The sequence below is a fragment of the Pinus tabuliformis genome, chromosome 6 (assembly GCF_031772625.1).
Source record: "Pinus tabuliformis cultivar Carrire ecotype Pingquan chromosome 6, CPIR1, whole genome shotgun sequence".
NCBI lineage: Eukaryota > Viridiplantae > Streptophyta > Pinopsida > Pinales > Pinaceae > Pinus > Pinus tabuliformis.
The window spans coordinates 1081812299-1081838825 of record NC_142292.1 but is presented as its reverse complement, the minus strand read 5'-3'; the positions used below and the strand labels follow the sequence as shown (position 1 = coordinate 1081838825).

At 40.0% G+C, this 26527-nt stretch overlaps 1 pseudogene; it reads left to right on the top strand.

Annotated features, from left to right (window-relative positions):
• The window catches only part of LOC149262666 (COP9 signalosome complex subunit 5b-like), an 80756-nt pseudogene extending 63576 nt beyond the window's left edge, over positions 1-17180 (top strand).
• Positions 17181-26527: the final 9347 nt, after the last annotated feature.

Genomic DNA, 26527 nt, shown 5'->3' with positions numbered 1-26527 from the left:
GCAGTGTCATGTCGAGTTGTGTCATGAGTTATGTTGGCCACATCACTACTATGGGATATACTTGTTGTAATCATTGTAATGTAAAGTGGAAGTACAAGAGACCCGCATATGAAATCGAAGAGTCATGTAAAGTCGAAAAGTCATAGGAAGTCAAATGGTCATGAGGGAAGACAAAGAGTCACAAGGGTCAGTTATACCCCCTTGGCTATATATACCCCCTCATTGTATCAGCAAAGGACTTTTCACCTTGGCTCCTCCCACATAGCCTTGAGAGTCTCTAGTCTTTTCTTTGAGGAGCAAGTAGTGGCTCCACTGCCCCACTACTGGGGTTAGTGATCTATGGTGTATAGATGTGTCTTGGAACTTTCGCTCGATTCAAAATCTTGTTAACAAGCCAACACGTTTTCACACATGTATTGTTTTCATTTATAAGACTATTCGTTGGACGCTTGTAATACATGTTGCTCTAACTTATACTAAGATAGTTGAACTATTTCGGTTGTTTTAGTGCATACACTGTTGGAAATGTGTTGTATCAAATTTTATCGATGTCTTGCCCATGCAGACTACTTTGTCGGACACTAGATAGACTCATTCTTGCAAACTTGTTACAACATCTTCCACACTCGTGTGGACTACTCCGCTAGGTGTTGTACGTACTATCTGTTCACTTTGTGTTTATGATGCCAGCCTAAGCCGACAATACCCACAGTATGCATATAAAATGCATAATCTCATTTGTCCTAGGAATTTCAATTACCCTGCCTAGTCAAACCTTCATAAATTAAGGTTTAAGGCCCCTTAATTAAATCTCATGCGGAATTTTTTTAATTGACTATCCATAGTCTTAACCTTAATTAATCCTTTTGAGTGGAACTTTATTCAACCCTTCTTAACCTTTGGTTAATTCTTGATATTCGCTTGTCTTAACCATACCATGGTTAGACTTTGGTAAAACCTGACTTAAACCATAATACCTTTGACTTTGATATTTCTATTATAACTCTAGTATAATAGAAATATTACATAAACTTCTTTAAACCTTACCTTTCCACCATTCCACGACCTTGCACATTTTCCAACACTAACCTTTATCACATTCATCCTCCACCATTGATTTCACTCCATTAGATCAACGACTGTCGCGTCATATCGCCACTTAAACCCATTCATCCGTCGGAACTCAAATCACTTAACTCGCGTTGATAAACTTCTCGGGTCCGCTCAGGCCCAAGCCTTATTGGCTTCAATCTCCACCGTTGATCTTACCATTCAATCCGATGGTTTTTGGATTACCCGATCAACAGAACTAATCAGTGATCCTCCACCGTTGATCAAAACCCCATTTGATCCAATGGTTAACAACGATATCAGACGAACCACTTGCACGAGGATTACTCGCCCTCACAGAGTTGATAAGGAATATAAATCCTTGATGTATAAATGTTCGGGTCTGTTTTTGAAATTAAAGTTCGATCAGTTTAAGACCCGATATCCGTTGGATATAAGAGGCCATCAAATCTATGGTCTGCGGGACTTCAACTAGCACATGGATTAAAATAGGCTTAACCCCCACAGTTGACTGTGATCTAAAATGTTGAATATGAGATCGACGGCTAGAAGTGAGCGTGGGGCTTTAGCCGCGATCAAGAAATCCGTACACTCCTACCCCTCCAGTTGTTGATCATCGTCGATCTAACAGATTTGTCGATCTGACGATCCAAATTTATTCCTTCGCCATTCTTCTTCCACCATTAATATCCGTCGATCTAAACAATCCGACGGCTCCTGTGCACGTTTACTTCCTTCCTTCGTGCCTTTACTTTCTTCACATTTACGTGGTTTCTCAAAGTTCTCTATGGTTTTGGGTTCCTCCAGGCTTTTAGTATTTAGTTTTCCTACAACATCACTCCTCCTGAGCTTAACTCCGCATTCTCTTAACACAGTCACTCCTGAATCTCCACTGTGATCCTTCAAATGGATTCAAGCGATCCATTACGATCCTTCATATCATTCTTCTTTTCTGTGTTATGCTTGAATTCCACCTGCAACCTCTGTTACATAGAACTTACTCTAGTTCACACACAAATTATAACTAAATTACTCCATACACACACACACAAACTCAGAATCTAGTTGTTTGTATTAATAAACAGGTATTTACACAGGAACTCTCTCCCTGGCCTGATCTTCTATATCAATGGCCTCTATTTTCCTAGCTTCCCGTAGGCTTACAATAAAACCTCTAACTCACAACCTCTAACTAACTAACCAACTAACTATCTAACTTGACTATGCATTTTAGGCTTACATTTATACAAAAGGATTCTATAACCAATTCCTGGTTTAGATGCGTAAACTTCTCAACAAAATCCTAAAATCTCATCTTTATCCCTAAGGATCCTCTTTAATCCACAAATCATGAAACCAACTCCTAATCTAACATTTACAACTGATTCTGAAATCTTTCAACTATCATAAATCTCTCATGTTCTCCAACACTCGAGAACATTTACAAATATGCCTCACTATACTTAATTAAATCCCTATTCTAGCTTCTCTCATTAAAATCACGCAAAACCTTAATAATTACATTAATTCAACACTTATGAAACCAACTTCCTTAAAACACAAGACCCCCCATGTCTACTAAAATATAATGATTCTTCTAAGCTGAATGCTCCTACATCAGGCTCCCAAAGTAGAAAACATTCATGATCTCCTGATCATGTGTCTTCATATGTTGATAGAAAACATCTAGGGTCCCAAACTTTATTTTGTAGTTGTCTGAATGCTCTGCGCCTTTGCTGCTGCTGTATGTCTTCTGTCTTCTATTTCATCTTCCTCTTCTTGTCAATCAGGTTCAAGTTCTAATTGATCATCCATCTTGCTGCTGTCAATCTTCTCCATATGGACTGTTTCATCATCAATTGCCATAATTCTTCAATCTCCATTTCCAGCACATCCTTGGACTGGTCCATACTCTGCCACTTACTTCTACCTCTTTCTCTTTGTTTCAGGTTGTTGCTGTTGTGCACTAACTCTTCAAATTGTTGGTCTTCTCTTCGAAGTTGTCGAATTCTTACTCTTACTTTTTCTGCCTTCCTTTCATCCTTACCCTCTTTCATGATTATCTCTTTCTGCATTGAATCCTGACTTTCCAACATTCTCTCCAACAATTGAACATCATTTTTCCATGGATTCAATTCTTCCACAAAATCCTCTTCTACCATCTTTACTTGGCTGCTCATCTGTGCTAAATTTCCTCCAGCATCTGCAACTAAACCTGCAATCACAAAACAATTATTAAAATAAAAAACATAAGGCCTCAGTGCCTCTTCTTCCTTTGGAAACACTTCAGTATGATGCTCTGATTTCTCCTCTTCTATCATCACATTAGTATGCTGATTCAACCTCTTTAAAGAATTCTCTAATGTATTCTCAAGACTATCAGTTAGTCTCCCCTCTACATCATCTGCTCTAATGATGTCTTTCTACTCTTGTGCATTGTAGTGAACTCCTTCCTCTGCAATCACACTGTCATACTCTGAATTTCCCAGCAAATACTCCAGCAACTCAATTTCTCCATGACACTTCATAAGTACTTCATCATTACTTATGATTCCTGTATTTATACACAAATTATGAGTTTGAAAATTACGAGGTTCAACAGTCTCAACTGTTGCTTCACATATCAGTGCTTCAGACTGAATTTCATCTCCTTTCACAAGAAATTTTTCCTATGTTGTCACAACTTCAAACATCAATATATTACTAAATTCTTTCTGTTAAAATAATTCACTGCTTTTCTCATTCAAGAGACATTCTCCATCATTCTTTACTTCAAAGTTTTTATCTTCTAAAAGATACTCTTCCATACTTTTGATAGCTTCAAAATATTGCTCATCCTATGCAAAACCTGTAATCACATCAAAATTATTAGATTCAACAATATAAGGTTTTACATTCTCCTACTGGTATGCATTTGTCCAACAGTTCAAAAAATCACAAAATAATTCCTTCTTCTTCACCTAGAACTTCATCCTGCTCTGGTTCACAAATGGAAACTTCCATTTCCAACTCATCTTCTCTAAGTTTTTCCATCAGCCACTTTACTTGCCTCTGTTGTAGCCTTCTCTGTAACTTATGCCACTTTACTGCCCTTTTCCTCAAGACCCAACCTTGTCTCTGGCTTTCCTCCGATATCCTCCTTAATGCATCGAGTTGTTCTTTTACCTTTGCAATTTCCTTGTCAACCTCCTCTTTACTCATTCTCTTACCATTTGCCTTGGCATCCTCCTTCTTCACTTTTCTTCTGTTGTGGTATTCCTCAGAACCTCTGTTATGACTATCAGTAGTCATCTTCTTCTCCATCTCTATGAATTCTTCACTCACTCACTATGAGCTGCACTAAAGCCTCTGCAACAACAAGTCTTCCCTGCTGCCACTTACCTCACCAAGCTTTCCTCTATACTTGGTATTTTGGCAAGCCCTTGGTTCTCTATCTCTGGAACCTCTTTTCAGTACTTCTCTCTACTCCTTCTAGGCTTCAACTCATCTGCACCTTCTAAGAACACAACCGTCCTCTTGTATTTCAATCATAATGAAATAATTGGTTTTGACCACCTCTTCTTTCACTTAGAAAGTCTTATCAGCTTCCGTCATTACTTAGCAAGTCTACCCACATCCTCTGTGGAATTTCCTTTGTGAGCTGCAACAATACCTCTGCAGTAACAAGTCTCCTTCTTGCTACATATGCCTCACTAAGCTTCTCTCCTCTGAGCTCAGTCTTTTGGCTTCTCTTTGGTTCTTTCCTTTGGAACCAATTGAGCACTCCTTGCTCTAGGTTGTTGCAATCTGATAACCTTCTTATGCTACTACCTATGCATCAATATAAAGACCACACACTCTCCAATCTTCAAATCAAATTAAAATAAAAACATATCATCTCACCTTCAAGATCTCTGCATGATATTGTTCTACCATTCACCTGCACTTTGAATGGATTGTCCTCTGTTCCCTTGCATTTGCAATTCTCCCAATATTCTGCTATACTTTATCTCTGTGTGCCTACTATTTGTCAGAATAAAATCTGATCTCTTCTTGCCTGCTTTCATCACCATTCACCTATATACGCACCTTCAAAACATAATTCTGTTCTAAATTTTCTCAAAGAAATTTTCACACAGAATTTCTTTGTACTGTTCTAATATCAAATGTTTCAACCACAATTCTGCTCTGATACCAAAAATGATGCCAACCTAAGCCAACAATACCCACAGTATGCATATAAAATGAATAATCTCATTTTTCCCAGGTATTTCAATTACCCTGCCTAGTCAAACCTTCATAAATTAAGGTTTAAGGCCCCTTTCTTAAATCTCATGCAAAAATGTTTTAATTGACTGTCCATACTCTTAATCTTAATTAATCCTTTTGAGCGGAACTTTATTCAACCCTTCTTAACCTTTGGTTAATTCTTAATATCCACTCGTCTTAACCATACCATGGTTAGACTTTGGTAAAACCCGACTTAAACCATAATATCTTTGACTGTGAAATTTCTATTATAACTCTAGTATAATAGAAATATTCCATAAACTGCTTTAAACCTTACCTTTCCACCATTCCATGACCTTGCACATTTTCCAATGCTCACGTTTATCGCATTCATCCTCCACCATTGATTTTACTCCATCAGATCAACGGCTGTCATGTCGTATCGCCACATAAACCCATTCATCCGCTGGAACTCAAATCACTTAACTCACGTTGATAAACTTCTTGGGTATGCTTAGGCCCAAGCCTTATCAACTTCAATCTCCATCGTCGATCTTACCATTCAATTTGATGGTTGTTGGATTACTCGATCAACATAACTAATCAATGATCTTCCACCATTGATCAAAAACCCATTTGATCCAACGGTTAACAACGATATCGGACAGACCACATGCACGAGGATTACCTGCCCTTATGGAGTCGATAAGGAATATAAATCCTTGATGTATAAATTTTCGGGCCTATTTTTGAAATTAAAGTTTGACCAGTTTAAGACCCGATATCCGTTGGATATAAGAGGCAATCAATTCTACGGTCTGCGGGACTTCAACTAACGCACGGATTAAAATGGGCTTAACCCCCATAGTTGACTGTGATCTAAAACATTGAATATGAGATCGATGGCTAGAAGTGAGTGCAGGGCTTCAGCTGCGATCAAGAAATCCGTACAATCCTACCCCGCAGTTGCTGATCACAGTCGATCTAACAGATCTGTTGATCTGACGATCCAATTCTATTCCTCTGCCATTCTTCTTCCACCATTAATATCCATCGATCTAAACAATATGACGACTCTTGTGCACGTTTAATTCCTTCCTTCCTGCCTTTACTTTCTTCACATTTACGTGTTTCTCAAAGTTCCCTATGGTTTCGGGTTCCTCGAGGGTTTCAGTATTTAGTTATCCTGCAACACAACTCCTCCTGAGCTTAACTCTGCATGCTCTTAACACAGTCACTCCTGAATCTCAACTGTGATCCTTTGAATCGATTCAAGTGATCCATTACGATCCTTCATATCTTTCTTCTCCTCTGTGTTATGCTTGAATTCCACCTGCAACCTCTGTTACACAGAAATTACTCTAGTTCACACACAAATTATAACTAAATTACTCCATACACACACACAAACTCAGAATCGAGTTGTTTGTATTAATAAACAGGTATTTGCACAAGAACTCTCTCCTTGGCCTGATCTTTTGTATCAGTGGCCTTTGTTTTCCTAATTGCCTGTAGGCTTACAATAAAACCTCTAACTCATAACCTCTAACTAGCTAACTAGCTATCTATCTAACTTGACTATACCTTTCAGGCTTACATTTATATAAAAGGATTTTATAACCAATTCTTGGTTTATATCCATAAACTTCTCAACAAAATCCTAAAATCTCATCTTTATCCCTAAGGACCCTCTTTAATCCACAAATCATGAAACCAACTCCTAATCTAACATTTACAACTGATTCTGAAATCTTTCAACTATCCTAAATCTCTCATGTTCTCCAACACTCGAGAACATTTACAAATATGCCTCACTATACTTAATTAAATCCATATTCTAGCTTCTCTCATTAAAATCACTCAAAACCTTAATAATTACATTAATTCAACACTTATGAAACCAACTTCCTTAAAACACAAGACCCCCCTATGTCTACTAAAATACAATGATTCTTTTGAGCTGAATGCTCCTGCATCAGTTTGTGACTTCTGCATCCATGTGGACTACTCTGCTGAAAGCTGTGCAGATCCTGCTGTGTTGTGTGTATTTACCTGAGACTCACTCTCACCCTCTCCCTCTACAGTGAAAGAAATTAGACACAAGTTACACTAAGCATTCATCAAGCACACATACCTCACTTTTTGAAGACCAAGTATATCACTCTCATGTGCTGACAAGAAAGAGATAAGGCATATCTTCAAGGTAATGACAACCGAGCCATCGTACCAGATAGGACTCCTACCAAATGGTGTGAGGTCTAGTTGGGACTTCATATCGGGGAGATCCCCTGAATGTTGGTGGGTCGAGCACCGTCAACATTTCTAGTCCTAGAAGGAGGGCTGTCAGTTGTTTATGGCTGAATGACTTCTCAACCCCATGCATCTATCATTTGGTCAAGGCAGTAACATGAACTCCCTCTCTCCCACGCACAACTCTAAAGTTGGTTACTCCTCAACTCCCAGACCAGAACAAGAAATATCATATCATCACCTTTGCTTAGTCTGTCCCATCACCTTTCAGTTTTCCAAAGCTGTTGGACTGGTCCCAAGGGTACATAAACTTCCCTCTTCGTAAAGGAAATAAAAGACTACACCCACAGGAGTGGTAGTCTTGTCTGTTGAAGAAGTAATCCTCACCACTATTGAAGAGTTGGCTGAAGCTATTGAGACTGAAGAGGAACCTCATGTTTTATTACAAGGAGAAGAAGTTAACAACATACTCTTGGGCTCAGGTTCTGACAGAAGTAGTGGAGGAGAAGGTATCGAAGGAGGTGGAGGCAGAGACGAATCAACAGATTCATAGGTTGAATTGTCCGATTTAGAAGAAGATGAGTACGAAGAAGAAGAATACATGGCTAATCTGTAGGTTTTAACCTCGTACAAAAATTACTTGCATATGAATTCTAAAACACAGAAAATAAACAATGCGAGAGCAGAACACATAAAACACATATACATAGAGATTTTACCCTGGATCCTAAAACTGGGACTACCAGCTTGATTTTTAATTATTTTCCTTTCAATGTTACAATACATATTTATACATGCCGAAGCATCCAATACCATGGACCGAAAACCATCGCGTCCAATACCATGGACCGAAAATCCATCGCGTCCAAAAAACATGTGGGAAAATCATGCACAAAACCATAGGTGGGTCTGCCCAACCTAACATAGGGTCCAAAACCAAAATTTTTCGAGGCGCTGACCCGGACCCCATAAAGTGGGGTTACGGGTGCCCCTAAAACCCCCTGTTAACTACGTGGGCTAGTCGTGGAAAGAATATAACACAACCCAACATTCTCCCACTTTTTGTTTTCTTTCCACAGGGGGCCACAAGAGAGTTTAGTCATTTTTCCGGCCCTGAAATGCCCATTGTCTCTCTACACCAAGAGAACTTCTCAGAGCTCACAGATTTTGTCAATGCATCTGCAATATTCTTCAAAGTGTCCACCTTTACCAGCAACACCTTTTTGTCTTCTATCATATCCCTCACAAAGTGATACTGAACATCAATGTGCTTTGTCTTTGAACGATATGTTGGGTTATTTGCCAAGAAAATTGCACTTTGGCTATCACAATCTATCCTTATAGCTTCCTGTACTAACCCCATACTTGAACATAATCTCTACAACCAAACTGCTTCCTTGCTTGCATGAGTGGCTGCCATGTATTCTGCCTCTGTAGTTGATAATGCCACTACAGATTATTTCTTACTCATCCAACTGACTGCACCTCCAAATAGGTTAAACACATACCCACTTGTAGATCTTCTCTTATCCAGATCTCCAGTCCAGTCTGCATCAACAAAGCCATGGATATCCAACATTCTATCCAATCCTGATCTTCCTTAGTAGCACAAACCATAATCACTAGTGCCACACAAATACCTGAAAACCTGCTTCACTACTGTCCAATGCTCCTTTCCTGGTTTTGACATAAACCTGCTCAATACTCCCACTGCATGTGCAATGTCTGGTCTAGTACAGACCATTGCATACATCAGGCTACCAAGTGCACTTGCATATGGAACACGGGACATGTCCTCTTCCTCTTCTTGTGTCTTGGGACACTGTTCAGCAGATAACCTCAAACCTACAAGAAAAGGAACCTTCACCGGTTTACTATCCTACATATTAAACCTCTGCAATATTGTCTCGACATACTTACTCTGGTTTAACTAGAGCTTCCTCTTTTCCTGGTCTCTTTTAATTTCCATGCCCAAAATATAGTTTGCAGCACCAATATCTTTCATGTCGAATTTGGAGGACAATTGGATCTTCAAATCCTGGATAATTTCTTTGTCATTTCCAACTAACAACATATCATCCACATACAAGACTAGATAAATAACACAGTCACAAATTAATTTAAAATACACACAGTGATCTACTTTGCTTCTGGTGAAGCCAAGTCCCTGTATAAATGTATCAAATTTCTAATACCACATCCTTGGTGACTGTTTTAACCCGTACAGAGACTTCTTTAACTTGCATACCAGTTCTTTCTTACCCTTCGCTGCAAAGCCTTCAGGTTGCTTCATGTAGATTTCCTCTTCTAGATCCCCATGAAGAAATGTTGTCTTCACATCCATCTATTCTACCTCAAAATCAAAAGCAGCAGAAATAGATAAAAGTAATATAATAGAAGTTACCTTGGCAACAGGAGAAAAAATATCACCAAAATCAATTCCTGGCACTTGGGAATAACCTTTTGCTACCAACCGAGCTTTGTATTTCTCCACTTTTCCTTCTGCATTTGTCTTCTTTTAGAACACCCATTTGCTGCCAATGGGCTTCCTTCCAGCCGACAATTCCACCAGATCCCAAGCCTCATTTTTGTGCAAAGATGCCATTTCATCAACCATCGCCTCTTTCCAGAGTTTTCCATCCTCTGAATCTACTGCTTCCTTCATAGTTCTGGGATCATTCTTAGTAATAGATAAAGCAAAATTTGAACAGAAAGCAGATGGACTATACCTTTCAGGCTGCCTTCTTTCTCGAACTGATCTTCTCACAGCCAGAGTTTGTGGCTCTTCATCTTCTGATTCCTCCTCTGCTGCAAAGTCTGATTCTTCCTCCTTTACCTCAAAATCTATCTTCTCAGGTTCCTTTCGTTGGAATTCATGTTTAATAACATCTTTCACCTCTCTGAACACCACATCTCGGCTATACACAACCTTCCGTGTGATTGGGTTCCAAAGCTTATAACCCTTTAAACCATCCTTATACCCAATAAAGATGCACTTTTCAGATTTACTATCCATCTTTGTTCTTTTCTCCTTTGGAACGTGTACATATGCATCACATCCAAATACCCTGAGATGTGAAAGAGAGGGTTTCTTACCATTCCATACCTCTTGTGGAGTCTTATCCTCCAACGCTGATGAAGGTGATCTGTTGACCAGGTAACATGCAGTATCCACCGCCTCTGCCCAGAATTCCTGTCCTAACCCGACACCACTGAGCATGCTTCTTGCCCTTTCCATCAATGTCTTATTCATTCTTTCCGCAACTCCATTTTGCTGAGGTGTATATGGAGTAGTCTTCTGTCGTTCTATACCACACTTCTTACAGAATTGTTCAAAGTCCTTACTGCAAAACTCTCCACCATTATCTGTCCTCAACACCTTTACCTTTTTCTTTGTCTGGTTTTCCACTAGAGCCTTAAATTCTTTAAACCTGTCAAAGACTTCAGATTTCTTCTTAAGGAAATATATCCATGTATTCCTTGAGAAGTCATCTATAAATGATACATAGTACACAGACTTACCCAGTGATGGAACCTTCATAGGTCCAAACACATCACTATGCACAATTTCTAATATCTGTTTCGCCCTCTTACTACCAGAGGGGAAACTCACCTGATTCTGCTTCCCATATACACAATTTTCACAGAAATCAAAATCCAAAGAGCTATTACTCATACCTTCTACCATACATTTAACATGAAGTATTCGAAGGCCCTTCTCTCCAATATGTCCAAGCCTTTGATGCCACACCATGGTATTTTCTCCAAAGACCACTAGATTTTCTTCTCCACTTTCAGGAACCACGGAACTGTTGCACCCATCAACAACAGTGCTACCTTGTAGGTTGTACAGAGTTCCAATCCGAACTCCCCGCATCAATACCAGTTCTCCTCGAACCATATTGTAGGTATCCTTCTCGAACACTGTTTTTACACCTGCATCATCTAGCTTACTAACAGAAATCAGATTTCTGGCTAATGCAGGAATATGTAGAACACCCGGAAGTGTTCTAACCCTTCCATATTGCAGCTTCAACTTTACTTTTCCACGACCAGTGATTCTAGCCTTCCTGTCATCCCCAAAGAAGACATCACCACCATCATATTTCTCAAATTCATAGAACCACTCTCTATGGGGAGTGAAGTGAAAGGACACACCTGAGTCAATCAACCATGCCTCATGATCTACATGTGTACTTGAAGAAGCCAAGTACACATCTCCACCTTCATCTGAGGTGGTTTTCACCTCTACAGAAGGAGCATCATTAGATCCCTTTCCTTTATCAGGAGCTTTAGATTTATAGTCCCTTTTGAAGTGCCCTTCCTTTCTGCGTTTCGAGCACACCACCTTTACAGGTTTTCCTGGAGATTTAGATCTCCCTCTAGATTTAGATCTCCCACTCGATGACTTATTTTTGTTTCTGTTCTGGGACCGTCCTCGTACAGACAAGGCATCACCATTTTGGTTCTCCATATTTTTCCATCTCATCTCCTCTGTCAGCAAGGCTGAGACTATTTCATCAAACTGCAAGGCAGTTGCATTGCTACCTATTGCAATAACCAAACTATCCCACGAATCTGGTAGAGAACACAACAACCTGATGCACTTATCTTCATCTGAAATTTTAATATCAACATATGCTAACTGACTTACCATAGTATTAAATGCATTCAGATGCTTTGCCACCAAGTCTCCATCTTTCATCCTCAGGTTATATAGCTTTTTCCGCAGGAACAGTTTATTCACCAGAGACTTAGATTGGTACAAAGTCCCTAACTTGTCCCACAAAGCCTTTGCCGTAGCTTCCCCTGATACATTCAACAATACTGAATCTAAGACACACAATCATATTGTGCTCTTTGCCTTCCGATCTAAATTATTCCATTCTTCATCGGACACTCCCGTTGGTTTAGTACCCGGATCTACCGTGATCCACTGATCTTTATCCACCAACAGATCCTCCATCTTGAGTTTCCACAACTCAAAACTCTGACCATTAAATTTCTCGATCTCTATCTTTCCACTGGTCGCCATCTTCTTTCACCACTAGAATCGATATTGCAGATCTCCCACTGAACAAGGTCTACCGCAGGCCCGAGCAAAACCCCTCAGCAACAAAGGCGTCCCCTTGAAGCCAAATCTACTCTGATACCAAATGTAGGTTTTAACCCCGTACAGAAATTACTTGCATACGAATTGTAAAACACAAAAAATAAACAATGCAAAAGCAGAACACATAAAACACATATACACAGAGATTTTCCCCTGGATACCAAAACCGAGACTACTAGCTTGATTTTCATTATTTTCCTTTCAATGTTACAATACATATTTATACATGTCGAAGCATCCAATACCATGGACCAAAAACCATTGCGTCCAATACCATGGACTGAAAAACCATCGCGTCCAAAAAACATGTGCAAAAATCATGCACAAAACCATAGGTGGGTCCACCCAACCTAACATAGGGTCCAAAACCAAAATTTTCTGGGGCACTGCCCTGCATCCAATAAAGTGGGGTTGCGGGTGCCCCTCAACCCCCTGTTAACTACGTGGGCTAGTCGTGGAAAGAATATAACAAAACCCAACATAATCAAGATTTGGAATGGATGACATAGGGCCCATTTGCACTCCATGGTTCCTTGCACAAGATGCCAAGGAAAACAAAGAAGTTGTTAACAAAATATGAGCCTGACAGTGAAGTGAAGGCGAAAGACCATCTAGATACATTTTACCTACATCTGCAAACACTCGAGGTACGTTATGATGACGTTACATGTAGACTATTTCCAGGTACCTTGGATGGTATGGTACCACAACCTTCTATCAACTCCATTTAGAATTGTGGGATGCTCAAAAGAAGTTTCCTTGAAAAATTTGTTGATGATAAAACCACCGCCATGTTGTTGAAAGAGTTGGGTAGTATTAAGATGGAGCCAAAAGAGAAAGTGAAAGACTTCAACCAGAGGTTTAACCATATCTTGAACAAGTTCACTACAGATACTAAACCTCATGACTCCATCACAATCGACTACTACACATCTACACTGCAAACCAACATTTCATAATTCGTCAAGTGAGCTGTGAAACCAACACTATCCGAAAATTTCCAAGAGGAAATTGATGTGGAGAAAGACCTGGGCGCAATTGGAATCATTATGGATGATGAATTAATGAAGGATTCCAAAGATGCGGGCAGGGAGTCCCAAGCTGCTGTGAGTAGGGTGAAGGAAAAAGAAACAAGTGAAATTGAGACCTTTACTCATCTCCTTAAGTCCTTGACAACTGAAGTAGTAGAACTTAAGCAAGGAACAAACGAGACACCAGTGAACAACAAACCTTTTAGTTTTGCGCACATAAATAATGGGACGTCAGGTAGCAGCAACAGTCACCCGACTAAATTTGCACAGGGTTCCAATGTTGTGTTCCAAGTGGAACAACTTGGTAACAATAACTTCTGTGATTTCCACCAAGCATGGAACTCAGAGAATACCTGTACAGATTGGAACTGAGTTGTGGGCTTCGTGGCTTCAAGGATGAACGATCATCTTAATGCCAGTGAGAAGTTTCAGTTGGAAGATGAAGATGATGAAGAGGATACTGCATCTGATGAAGCTCCTAGTTCTAGGCACTTGGTCAACGTGTATCAATGTCTAAACGCTGCCCAAAAGAAGATACCCACTGAGAAGGAGGCCCCAAAATAGAATGGTCGATATAACCTAAGAAGTCAAGGGACTCCTACTATGATTGATGTACCGAAAGATAAATTCAAGCAAATTTTCAGAAAAGTTGACCCACCGGTACCATCGACACAGAAAACACAAAACAAGTCTGTAAATATAGCTCCAACGAAAGATATGTCCATGAGAAGCTCACTCAGAACACTCCATCGAAAAACACAAACACAAGTCTTCCCCTGGATAGCTCGGTGAGCCTTCCAGCTTTAGAGTACAACATTGTCGAAGACATGAAGATGACTCGTGCAGACATCTCGCTGTACGAACTCACCAAACTCACGAGTCAACGGGATATTTTGTTGCACACAATGGGGCAGACCTCCATAGACAATGCTGCCACTTCCAGGAAGTGATCAAGTAAGTCTCCCAGATCACTTGCATCTGTACTCAATGCGCTTCACAGAGAACAAGAAAACTCGCTCTGCCCACCATTTTTGTTATCTTTCAAAATTTTCAACTTTAATGTCCACAAGTGTTTGACTGACTCTGGAACATCTGTCAATGTCATGCCACTCTCCATTTCTAAAAATATCAATGCAGAACAGAGCAGTACAACCGTAGAGATCATCCAACTTGATCAAACATGTGTACCAACCATTGGTGAACTCCGAGATGTGATCATCCAATTATCATCCGACGATTTAGTTCACCAGTGCATCAACATTGTGATAATGGACATATCAGAAGCATATGGATTACTGCTTTGTAGAGACTGTTCCAGCAAGTTGCAAGGATATTTTGCTACATACTGGTCACACTTATGGCTTCCGTATCAGGACATAAGCAACTATATTCGACTGTTGTCCAAGAGGTATATGAAGCATAATGTTGCCCCCTTCGATGGTTAGAATGAACCGTTGGAGTTTGCAAAACTTTTGTTCGGCAATTGTTTTTTGGAAACGCAGCTGGGGTGCTATCTTGCAAAAATGAACCCCACACCACCAGATACATAGTTGGGTCTCCTTCCTTACCTAACTGGTGAAAATGGAACTTGAACCATACTTTGTAACAGTAGTGTAATCAGTACCAACATGACAAGAGGTCCCTATACAGATGGTTTGTGGACCTTGTATTTTGATGTATCAAAGACACAAGACAGCTCTAGAGTCAGGTGTGTTTTGATTGACCCAAGGAAAAGAAAGAATTTAGTCTCAAGCCGCTTAGAGTTTGAGTGTAAAAACAACATTGTTGAATATGAAGCACTCGTCTTGGGTTTGCACAAAGTCGTCAGCCTCAATATAACTATGCTTAAAGTGGTAGGTGATTTAGAGATTGTGGTAAGACAGGTACATAACACCATACACTGTGTCTCACCTAATCTCAAAGGTTACCAACAAGAAGTATGACAACTTATTTCTAATTTTCAAGCTTTAAATATCATATCTATACCAAGAATGCGCAATGCAGTTGCAGATGCTCTGGCAAATGTAGCTGCTAGGATGACACCACTTAGGGATAGATTTACTATTGATATTTTGTATAATCAATCTATCCTCGACAACATAACTAGCTTGCATGTTTTTGATGATGATGAACATATACTACACTTTATGGCTAATGCTAACATTTTCAAAGACGCAACCATAGGTGAAGACATTCATGAGCAGTCTCTGCAAGACACACCTGATGGCAGCAAATGAAACCCCATCCCCAAGGGTGTGGTGATGCTTGAAAAGTTCTATGACTTGCAGAACCACTTCAAAGGGCCCAGGAACACCAAAACCCATAGTTCCACATTAATGCATGAACATATCAACTTGGGAACAGAAAAAGATCTGAAGTTTTTAAATCTCGGTACATGTTGCACATTAAAGGCGCGACAAGCCTTTGTTCACCTGTTTAGACAGTATTGGGATGAATTGCATGCACATACGATGAATTGAAAACATATGACATGCAAATAATCCAACACGTCATTCCAATCAAAGAGAAGGTCAAGCCATTTCAACAGAAACTCAGAAAATTCCATTCGTCACTTGAACCCCTCATACAGAAAGAACTGACTAAGTTGTTGGATGCTCGGATCATATACAAGGTTCATCATTCTACGAGGATTTTGAATTTAGTTCCTTTAAGAAATAAGTTTGGGGAGATCCACCTATGCGTTGATTTCCAAAATCTTAACAAAGAATCAGACAAAGACAACTACCCTATGCCGTCTATGGAGCATATATTGCAGACAGTATCTGGAGCTGAAATGTTTCCTCTCCTTGATAGATTTTCTAGTAGCAGAACCTGATAGTATCAAAACTACTTTTCGTACCAAGAGGGGTATGTTCACTTACAGAAGAATTCCATTTGGGATTGTGAATGCAAGTGCAACCTTTCAACAAGCTATGGACATCACTTGCCATGGGCTCATCAGATAGAGCGTGGTGGTCTACCTTGATGAAGTGACAATATTTTCAAGAAATTGGTCAGACCACCTATGCCACCTTAAGAAGATATTCGAGCGATGTCAAAAGTACGGGATATCCTTGAATCACAAGAAGAGTGTATTTGCAGTGTCTGAGGGGAACCTCCTTGGGAATATTATCTAAGAGTGGGATCAAGGTTGATCCGAACAGATTCAGACTATCACTCAGATTCCTCACCTAGTCAATAAGAAAGCTTTTCAGTCCTTTTTGGGAAAGATAAACTTCCTCCGGATGTTCATCTCAGATTATGCACAGACTATCAAACCTATCCAAGATATGATCAAGAAGGATGCAATCTACAACTGGGGTAAGAAGGAAAAGGATGTGTTTTCCAGTATCAAGCAGGAAATAGCAGATGCACCTGCGCTGTACAACCCATATTTTAGCAAAGATTTCTTGTTGTATACATTCGCTTCCAACAATTCACTCGCTGCAGAAGAACGAACATCCCATCTCCTTCATGAGCGTGAGAATGTAGGGACTCGAGCTTAACTATCCCACCATGGATAAATAAACATATGTTGTATACAAGGTGGTGAAACATTTCAGACCCTACCTGCTAAAAAATCACTGCGTAATCTTTGTGCCACACCCAGTAGTCAGAGCGCTGCTTTTTCAACAAGAGTTGGGTGAAAGGCATGCGAAATGGATGACAAGACTTCAAGAGTATGATCTTGATATGAAGCTAGTTCACACTGTTAAGGGTCATGGTCTTTGCAGACTTGTAGCAGAAGCAGTACATGTCCAAGAGGAAGAAGAAGAGCTCACTGGTTGGGAGTAAGAAATCAAGATGTACAATATAGAGCGAGCACCATCCACTTCGCACAGTAGCTCTTGGTATGAAGAAGTGCGCTAGTACCTTGAGAATGACACCTTTCCCTCTCCATTTTCCATGTGACAGAAGAGGGCACCTCACCCCAAAGCCTTATCTTACTAGTTGGTGCATGGAGTACTTTACATAAAGCACAATAACATAATTTTGCTCAGGTGCCTAGATGCACAAGATTCAGAGAGAGTACTACATGACATGCATGAGAGACCAACTGGAGGTGACTTTGTGGGTAACACAACTACCCATAAAGTCATGATATCCGTTTTCTACTGGCCTACATTATTTAAGGATGCACAATTTTGTGCCCGCAAGTGCCTAGTCCGTCAGCAATGCGATGACAGAACATGAAGGTCAACAGCCCTGTTGCATCCTGTTGTAGTGAGTGAACCATTCCAACAGCGGGGCTTAGAAATAATTGGGGAAATATTCCCCAATTCATCAAGGCAACACTGCTATTTCCCCCACAATGTCCCAGATTAAGAGGAGATCGATGGAGGTAACCACAAACCAAACTTTCAGTTTGGTAGTTACCCCTACCAAACCAGAGAGGGTTCTCTCTATGATCACAACTAATGAATTGACTAGAAAAGGAATAGATTTTAGGCTAGGTATACTAGGCTCAGATAGGTTTTGAAATTTTTTAGGGTTTTGATGCTGGATAAGGAAGAAAAACTAGGTAGCTAGGTCAAAGGATCAAGGGTTTACAACAACAAAGATATGGAGGAGCAAGGTAGCAATTATTCTTTGATGGATTTAGGGTTTTTAGATGTAGTGTAGTGCTTGGAAGATGAAAAAGGGTCCTAATGAGCATGAGAAATGCACATGAATTCATTAAACATGAAGGAAATTAACACATAATGATATTCCCATAAAAACAGAGCTTTATGCAAAGAATTCTGTTTATAAATTTTAAGGAAAACCACTGAAGAACTGATGAATGGAAAGAGAAGATGAATATCTTTCATATGAAGCTATAATAGAGAAAAAAAAAACATCACAAACTTACTGCACATGAATTCCCAGATAATAGATGCAAACTGTATCCTTTGATTTCCAATAAATGTCCAAGTACAAGCTACAATAGTTCTCTCCTCTAATGTCCAACTTGTTCTATGTCTGAGAAAATGACACATAAAGACCAAAACAACATCTCCCTGATCTCAGGGGTTGAATCCATGAGTCTAGGAACTGCTCCATGAGGTGTTCCAACCAAAACCCTAAAGACTAGGGAGGTTAAAACAACTCCTCCAATTAATTTTGACTCCAACCACTCTCATAAATGAGGCTAAATTTACATAAAAACAACTTTAACAATACTAATTACTCACTTTTACATCAGATTTAAATTAGGATTAATCAATTACACCATATAAATTCGAATCCAACTGACCAAACTGGATAAAAACTACGAGAGGCAAAAATGCAATGAATTTATGAGAAAACATTGCGAAATTGGAGAAAACACAACGAATTTGGAGAAACTAGTTTTTGAAGGCCTTCCTAAAGCCCAAATTCTGAGCTTGATGTATCATTGGAAAGCTGAGGATATATGCTACAAGATGGACTCTTTAGGAGCTCAAAAAGGTTGCTCCTAGCCCCTAAAAATTGCATTCTCCCATAGGTACTCTAGAAAATGCAGCATGGCCTTCAACATGGTGGCAGAAAGGTGGTTTTTTGACTTTTTCACCTGTCAAATCTTGCTGAAAGTATGTTCCCTTGAGGGAAAAAATGATGTATGAACTATAACAAATCTAGAACCATATCAAGATATGGTTTGATCATAAGTCTGCAGGGAAATGGGATAAACCCCATGAAGACAAAGGAAAACAAATGAAGTTCTAATCTCTATGGATTGCTCCATATACGGTTCATGAAAAACTTGGCCAACACATGTATTTCTTACAATCACTTGACAAGAGGATTGAAAACCTTCCTGTTAATGGCCAAGATTTAAAATGACATTTTTAGTGATCTGGGGTTGTGCCCCACCCATGTACATAGCATGCTTACTGTTGCTCTGTTACTTTGATGTCTTGTTTTGCTGCTTTACTTTTGTCTTTTTTCTTTGTTTGCTTTGTTTTGTTTTGGTTCCCTTGTCATTTTTTTTTTGTAAATAAGTGTTGTCCTATACTATTCTGGCTTTTGAATCAGTATGTGGCTGAGTTTAAAGAGTCTTGTGACACTGCAACACTTGGCCAGTCTTGTGTCTATCTTTTATGTGCTTGGTTGTAACTTTTGGCTGATGAAGCCTCGATGGAAAATACGAACTGTCTGTAAGGGAAGCTCTGGTCAAACCATGAACCTATGTAAAAGCTGGGAACCCCATGCATGTACTCAGTCTTCTCCTTTGTGTGCTCAAGCTTAATCCAACTAGTAAGGACGGAGAAGGGGAAAAACCTAAATGAGCAAACCTAAATCAAAGATCTTATATGCTTCTCTGAAGGAACAAACTCTTCTACTCTTAATAAGTCAAGATTCCTATTCTGCCCCAAAATTAAATAAGTGCCTCTACACAATCCTCTTTTCAAAAAGATACAAAGGCGAAAGAAGAGAAAGGCTTCCTGTGCAGAGAGGTGAAGCAAGCAGCTCCACCAAGGTACTGACCAGGCTCGCTGGTAGTGGATAAATGCTTGTGTTCTTGCGTGACTCCACCGGGGTACTATCTAGGCTTCCTGGCAGTGGAGTAACACCACAGACAAAAACTTATACTCTATGAATCATAAGCTCGTGAACCAAACCACCCTTCCCGATTTTGAAACACTATGATCTAGCTAAAAATTTTGCTGTGTTTGATTGAGTTGGTACAAGGTGAACCACGTCTGTCCATGGGGTAAGTGGGGAGCCAAAGTAACCTAAACAACGAATCAATAATTCCTAAAAGGCCAAGGCCCTGTGCTGCAAATAAACAAAAACGAAGAAGTTGGTATTCAACCAGTGTACTGCAAAGTGTTGTAGCAGCTGTAACACCCTCCAAAATTTTGACCTGCATCCAAATTTCGGAGCCTTCCTTGTTTTTTCCCTTGATGGTCGCAAACACTCGAGCTCATCCCATGAGCTCTTGTTGAGTTTTCACACCCTTTTCGCTTGATCGATCACCAGTCGTATTTTGGCATGTTGCTTGCTAGGTCATCCTTGCGAGTTTGTTCTAGCATTTTCAAGGTCTGTCTTTGTGTGTATGAGTTGTTTTCGCTCTGTTGACATCAGTCGCACTTAGAACCTAAGTTGTAAATACTGTCACATAAGTGTCGTCACGGTCGTCTGAAGACATATTTCAACTTTCACACTTGTTTCTCTCAACCTTCGAGTCAGTCTCACTGAGCATATGTTGTCTTGTTGGTTTGAGGTGTTTTGTCATCGAGTCGTGCTGAGTGTGTGATCACTGTGTCATGTCTGCACAAATACGTTTTCTTTCACACTTATCCAGTTTTCCTAAAAATATGTCAACCGAGCATCCCTCCGTCAATTGGGACCAATCTCAATGACCTTGCACTGTTGCCCAGAACTGCGTAGAGCTTGAGGTTGTCCTCCGGGCAGCCTACTATATGCAATTCTGGAAATGAGCCAGCTGACTCACTCCCATACTACGCAAAAGTTGTCCCAAAATCCAATCCAATTTCACTTCCCGCAAGATCTCCCATCAAGCCTCGCGCTGGTCAGCCGAAGAAAGAACTTGAGCTGTGACCTGGAGCTGTACTGAGCTCCAAAATTGATCCAGGTGGATCTTCAAAAAGTCCTAGTGGCATGGTAAAAGGCTCAAAAAATAAAATTGGCAGAATTTTGATAAACTTAGCATTGGATCGAAGTGCTCGTCATCCTAATTCCAACGGTGTGAACGACACTCAAATCCAAGTTCATATGAAGAAGTTAGAGCAAGTCAAAGTTTATGTTTGACTTGGACAGGTGGCAGGAGGTGATGACATGGCAGACTCTCTCAACAAATGGGGAAGCACCAAGTGGTAGGTTTCCATTGGTCTTGCATATCGCAAAAGGAATAGGCCATGACTTAAAGAAAATTGGCCCTAAACAAGCCATGGTTGCAATGCAATCAAATCGCAAGCGCCCACTGCAAAAGGAGAAGGTGAAAGAATTGGCCCCCGAAGCAAGTCCTGGTTGCGATGCGATATATTGCAATTGCAGAATTATGTTGCAATTTGTGATATCGTAATCGCATTTCCCAAAGGGGAAGCAGTTGCATGTTGTACTAATTTTGGTTTTTGCTGACTGCGATTTGTGATATGGACTCCCAGACCCGATATATTATATAGTGCGGTTAATAGTTCATCGAGTCCACGGTTATCGCAGGGCGCCTGATGTATGGGATTTTAGTTTGTTCGCTGATTGGAAATGCCGATAGTAAAAGGCCATCGGGTTAAATACGTGATTAAGAGTTTTTCCGTATTTATGAGGTTTGTTGCTGCATATTATGTGGAACCTGAGATTCTCTGTATTAAAGAAAAGATACTCACTTGCTAAACTTGTCGTTGGTTTATAACTGCCCGGGAATTGAGAGATTTACCGCCAACATATATAAAGGACTATTTGCGTCAGAGAAAGGGAGAGAAGCTGCGATATTTCTGAGAATACCATTGCAAAGCAGCGACACTTGCTCTTGGAAGGTGGTTGGAACCTTGTCTCAAGTATCTAAAGGTTTCGAGAGGTGTAGGAAGCCCGATTATCAGAATTTCACGTTCGGACAGGCATTTCGGCACAATTTTTCACCAGGATTTCGGTGATGCTATCTGTTTCTAGAGATGGGTTCTCAATTTGTCATCTATCTTCTAGATTGGAGGTATAAGGGTGTTTATGTAAAATCTACTTGTACTTATTCTCTTTTCATGCCACTTAATAAATGAAGGCCTCCCCACTATTGGGTCGAGCCTGGAGACGTAGTCCAAATTGGATGAACTCCATAATCAAATCTCTGTGTCTTGATCTCATGCATGATTATGTTTTTACTCTTCGTTTGTAAGCTTATGTTTCATGATTTTTAATAAGCTAAGTTACATGTAATTTCGATGCATCTATAAGAGAAAAAATCCTAGATCAAGTGGTATCAGAGCAAGTCTTAGTTGATGTGAGTTGCATGAGTATGCTAACTAAAAACAAACTTCAAAGGATGTGCACTACTAAGAGGAGACATGGCAGATGTTGAAGCATGTTGGGAAGAGAAGTAGTCTTTTGCTGAGAGGAAATTGCGTGCATGAATGACCGAATGTGCAGCCATGGAGGATGATAAATAAATGCACAAAACCTTCCTGAGAATGTCCCAAATGGTGGACATCATGTATGGCGCGTATGAGGAAAGAAGAGAGGAGGAGAAAGGAAGATCCAGAAGCGATGCTTCATCCACATCTTCTGATGCTTATGCATTTTATTCACCGCCTTCCTTGTCTTCTCATCCATAGAATAAGGAGATTAACTAGAGGCTTCAAGAAGAGAATGCCAAATTAAAGAGGCTACTACGGGAAGAGAAAGAAGAGAAATAAAGGTTGCTATGCCAGCTGCAAGCTAAGGACGAGGCTTTGGAAAAGCTACAACGTAACTCCCATGAGGTAAAGAGCAATTCAACTCCGTGTTTTTTCTGATAATGATTTTTGCCACTTTTGAAGAACATACCACAGGTATCGTCTCAAAACTGTTAAAGAGAATGGGATATGAGGGGAAAGGCCTCAACATTAATGGCTAGGGCATCATAAACCCCATAAAATTAGTGGAATTACCCTGACATATAGGACTTGGGCATGTTAGGAAGGAGATTGGGGAATGCGCTAAAACAACCAGTGAACCATCAATGACAGATGAAGAGAAGCCCTCACTAATTCTTTCCAAATCGACCGTGGAGGTAAAAGATGTTTATATATCATCAGTTTCATCTTCACATAATATAATCTCTTTTGGAAATGTGGAGATACCCATTACATGGACAAGCATGAGACTCCTTACCAAGATGAGGTACAAGGGAGAAGGACTTGGTGTTTATGGCCAAGGCATAACTTGGCCATTGGAGGTTGAGAAAAAACCTCGATTTGCAAGTTTGGGGTACACTGAAGGAGAATGCTCAAAGGTGTCAGAAACTTCCACGACATTGTTGAACCCATCGAGGAAATAGGATGATCGCAATACATCATCATCAACCTATGTCTGTATGCATTGCAGAAAAAGAGCTGAGGCAAGCTCTCGTTCTCATGATCGTACCAGAGACCAACATGAAAGGTATAATAAATCTCGATATTCTAATATTCATTTTGATTACAACCATATTGTTAATAATGAACAGAAATCATGGCATAGAAGAACTTGCGGTATTTGCATATTGCATAACCATGTGTTTGCTGAGTGCTAGAGGAGAATAGCATCATGAAAGAGGATGAGGTGTGAAAGACCCTCTCAATAATAGGCAAAGAAGAAGGTGAAGAAGATCTAGAGGAATAAGACTTATTGTAGTCATTACGACAGAGGTGGTCATCAAAGAACCACGTGTCGGAGGCTCCATCTAGAGCAGCGTTGCAAGGACAAAGTGTCCGTGCACGAACCATGTGAAACAATTGTTCGACCAACAAATAAGCCACAGGGAGACGACCCATTCACTTTGAAGGTGGAAGATGGTTTTTCTAGGTGTGGTAGAATGTCATGGCCTTGGTTTTAAAATCATGTGTAGCGTGTTAAACTATACAAGTGATGATGTGCTTTCCATCACTTGTTGTAGCAACAATGATGTTTGGCCTTATTTTTGTAAATCATATGTTGCAGTGATGATGTGTTTTCCATCACTTGTTAAAGAAACAAAGGTGTTTGGCCTTATTTTGTAAATCATGTGTTGTGTTGTAGTGATGATGTGTTTTCCATCAATTGTTGAAGCAACCATGATGTTTGGCCTTGTATTGATAGCTGGGGTATTGTTTCCATTTTTATGTAAACTTGACCATAGAGTATGTGTTATAAGCTCGTGGCAAGTATGGGATGCTTGGCTCATTATTGGTAATAGAATTAAGAATGTAATTTGCAATAGTATTGTACTACAGGTTTGCAGGGGATGCAGGTGTTGGCTTGTCACTTATGGCTCTGAAGGACAAAGGTGAAGGAGAAGGAAGGATGGACTTGTTAGGACACTTGTGGTACAAAAAAAGTATACAACAACTGCAGATTATTTTAATTCTTTTGGAGGACCAAAAGCTTCTCAATGGGAAGGATTGATCCTAGTGGATATTCAAAAAGTACTAGTGGCATGGTAGGAGGAAAAATTCAAAGTGGTAGAATTTGGATAAACTTAGCATTAGATCAAAGTGCTCATCATTCTGATTCCAACAGTGTGAATGCCACTCAAATCCGAGTTCATATGAAGAAGTTAGAGGAAGTCAAAGTTTATGTTTGACTTGGATAGGTGGCAAGAGGAGATCACGTGGCAGACACTCTCAACAAATGGGGAAGCGACAAGTGACAAGCTACCATTGGTCCTGCATATCACAGATCACAAAAGGAAGAGGCTGTGGCTTAAAGAAAATCTGCCCCAAGCAAGCCATGGTTGTGGTGCGATCAAATCGCAATCACCCATCGCAAAAGGACAAGGTGAAAGAATTGACCCCCGAAGCAAGTCCTGGTTGCAATGCGATATATTGCAATTAGAGATTTATGTTGCGATTTGAGATATCACAATTACGTTTCACAAAGGGGAAGGAGTTGCACGTTCTATTAATTTTGGTTTTCGCCGATTGCAATTTGTGATATGGACTCTCCGATTTGATATATTATATATCATGGTTAATAGTTTGTCAGGTCCATGGTTATCATAAGGTGCTTGATGTATGGGATTTTATTTTGTCCACCAATTGGAAACATCGATGTGAAAAATTCCAATAGTAAAAGGTCGTCGGGTTAAATGCGTGGTTAAGAGTTTTTCCATATTTATGAGGTTTGTTGCTACATATTATGTGAAACCCGAGATCCTCTGTATTAAAGAAAAAGGACTCTCCTGCTAAAATTTTCGTTGGTTTAGAACTGCCTAGGAATTGAGAGATTTACAGCCAGCTTATATAAAGAACTATCCACGTCATAGAAAGGGAGAGCAACTGCGGGATTTATGAGAATACCATTGGAGAGCAGCAACACTTTCTCTTGGCTCTAAAGGTTCTAAGAGGTGCAGGAAGCCAGATTATCAGAATTGCACGTTCGGACAAGCATTTCGGCACGATTTTTCACCAGGATTTCGGTGATGCTATCTGTTTCTAGAGATGGGTTCTCAATTTGTCATCTATCTTCTAGATTGGAGGTATAAGGGTGTTTATGTAAAATCTACTTGTAATTATTCTCTTTTCATGCCACTTAATAAATGAAGGCCTCCCCACTATTGAGTCGAGCCTGGAGACGTAGTCCAAATTGGACGAACTCCGTAATCAAATCTCTATGTCTTGATCTCATGCATGATTATGTTTTTACTCTTCGTTTATAAGCTTATGTTTCATGATTTTAATAAGCTCAGTTACATGTAATCCAATGCATCTATAAGAAACAAAATCCTGGATAAAAAATTGCATAGAGTTGTCCTGTCCTGCCCATCCTTCCTGCTCTGCATCTAACTCAGAAAATGCACAAAGCTGTCCAGCCAACCCATCTTGCCCACTCTACAAACAACCCAAGAATTGTGTAGAGCTATCGTGACAACCAACCCTTCTTTCCCTCTCTGGAAACAACTTAGAAATTATGTAAAGCTTTCCTGTCCGAGCCTTCTTCCCCGCTCTACAATCATCTCAGAAATTGCACAGAACTATCCATGCCCACACTATCTCTCAGGATTGTGCAGTTTTCACCATCATCTCCTGCAACCCGACTTTGTGTTCCTTTGGAAAAATGCGCAGATTTTTTTGCCAGTGCCTCTTGCTACCCACACTGTCCTTCTTGGAGAAATTGTACAGATCCCAGCTGGGTGACCTACCTAGTGCTCCCCTGAAAAACTACAAATATTGGCCTAGTATCTCCCTGACACCCTGCCTAGCCTTCCTCTCGGAAATTA